A 2,511-nucleotide genomic window follows, 5' to 3' on the forward strand; every position below is an offset into this window, starting at 1 on the left:
TCAAAAATATGTTCTTTGCTGGAGCCTTTAAATCATTTGGACCATCTGAAAATTATTCTGTCTGCATCCAGAATGACTGAAAATTTGTTCAAAATGAAACAGAAACTGTCCAAAAATAACTTAGAGTCAATACAAACTACACAAACATTTTTTCAAACTGACTCAAATTTTATCCAAAACTGAAAAAAAATGACCCTGACTAACCTACAGCCTGCTGCAAATGACTCAAAAATGGTGTAAATGGATTAATATCCACATTTTGGTGCATTAAAATACCTAAAAACCAGAACCTTGTCTGGTCCAACTTCACCACATCAGGTTCTACTGATGTTAGAACCTCAACAACTGGTGAAATGTGACCAAAGAATCATGGATCCATCCATAGACAGACACTGACAGGAACTTTCTGGATCAACACCAGCCTGGTTGAACATTCTGCACTTTTTTTTTTGTTTCATTTTCAAACACAATAATTGAAAACATGTCCTCTGTGGGATCCATCCAGTGGTTCTAATCCGTTCTGTCTGAGTCACCAGCAGGGTTCATGACTGTTGGAGTTTCATTTCTGGACAAAATGAACCTTTAAAATGTCTTCACTGGTTTTTCTGACTAAAAAAGAAGATTCCTGGTCAAGAAATTCCACAAATTCGTCCAAAAATCTGTTCCAGATGTTAGCTTTGGGTCCTAATATCAGCTGAACATGACTCAGGCCGACCCATGTTTACTGGTGCAGAACTGAGCAGCTTCCTGTTTGTCCAGTGAGCTGCTGATTGGTTCTGACAGCCTCTGAACCTCCCATAATCTCCAACGGCTCTGGTTCTGTTTCTCGGCGACCTCCTGAGCTGGACTCGACCCAGCCGTGACCTGGAGCTGCTGTTTACATCAGGAGCTGGTTTCACACAGAGAGAATGTGGGTCAGAGGAGCAACACACCCAGCTGATGGGAGGAAGGAAGTCCAGCCCTGCTGCTTCTGCTGCTGCCACATCTTTATCTGCTGGTCTGGATCAGAATCACAGCAGACGGCTTTGACGGCGTCGCTTCAGTGAAGAGTTCAACGGGTTGATGCATCACAAAATGACTGAACGTGTTCAAAAGGCCTCGAGATGAGTTTAAAACTACTCAAGGACTGTCGAAAATGACAAAAACTTGCTCAACGTTACTCCAAAAACCTCCAAAACGACTCAAAACTTGTCTAAAGGGAAATTGACCAGTGTCTTGAAATGTGTCTAAAATCACTTTAAAATTAATTAAATGACTTTAAGGCTGTCTAGAATTATTAAAGAATTGTCCAAAATGACTCTGAACATGTCCTAATTGTCCTAAAATGTGCCCAAAATATCCTTGAAATTGTCCAAAGTGACTTTGTCTGTTGTCTAAAGTGTCTTAAAATGTGTTTAAAACTACTCAAAGATTGTCTAAAGCAAAAACTTAATAANACTCAAAAACCTTCCAAAGTTCCAGGAACTTCTCCACCACATCCTGCAACGCGTCCAATAAGAGTTAAAACTGAGTAAATCTGACATCAGAACTCCGTATTTCAGACTTTTCACACGAACAAACTCGTCTCTGATGTTCTCATCGAGTACCTGAATGCAGCTGATAAATTCTATGAAGGTTTTTGTTCCTCAGATTTAAAAATAGAAACCCGGTGATGATTGAAACGTCTGAACCTCGACATCCACCTTCCTCCTCTCCCAGAGCCGACCTCCATATGAAGGTGAAACCCCCCAAACCTGATCCTTAAGACGAGGTTTAGGTGTAATTTGGCCGTTTATTACTGTCATTATGTGAGCAGCAGCCAGCAGCGAGAGTCTCTTTATAATCAGCCTCCGGTAATGCTCCCCTCAGGAGGCCGAGGTGGGAGTTCTGCTCCGTTATTAAGGAAACCCGGCAGCTCGCTGATTAGAGGTGTTCAACGGACCGGAAACGGGGACGCTGCAGCTCCTGACTCTGGCTTTCAGCTTATTCACCAGAGAAAGTCCAGTTAGATTCTAAAGGAGACTCAGTCAGGCTGAATCGAGTCTCATCACTTGTTGTTCGGGTCCAAAGTGTCTTGAATTGTGTCCAAAACGGCTCAACGGCTTGACTTTAAACTTTAAAAAAACAATTGAAATGTGTCTAAAATGACTCAAAAATTCTCCAAAATGACTCAAAATTGTCCAAAGTGTCTTAAAATGTGTCTAAAATTACTCTAAAATTAATTAAATTACTTTAATGTTGTCCAAAATGACTTCAAACATGATGAAAATGACCAAAACCTGCTTTAAAATGTCCCTAAATGTGTCCAAACTATGTCTAAAACGTCCATTAATGTCGAATTAAATCCAGTCAAGTAAATCTGACATCAGAACCCCGAAGTTCATGCTTTTAAAAACAACTTTTTGTGTTATTTAAAAAAAAAAAAAAAAGGCTTGGATGTGTCTAAAATGTCTGGCAACTCATCTAATATGACTTTAAACCTGTTAAAAGATTTCTTAAAATGTCTAAAATTACTCTAAAATTGTCCAGAAT

Source organism: Stegastes partitus, unplaced genomic scaffold (assembly GCF_000690725.1).
Source record: "Stegastes partitus isolate 25-593 unplaced genomic scaffold, Stegastes_partitus-1.0.2 Scaffold1775, whole genome shotgun sequence".
NCBI classification, from domain to species: Eukaryota; Metazoa; Chordata; class Actinopteri; family Pomacentridae; genus Stegastes; species Stegastes partitus.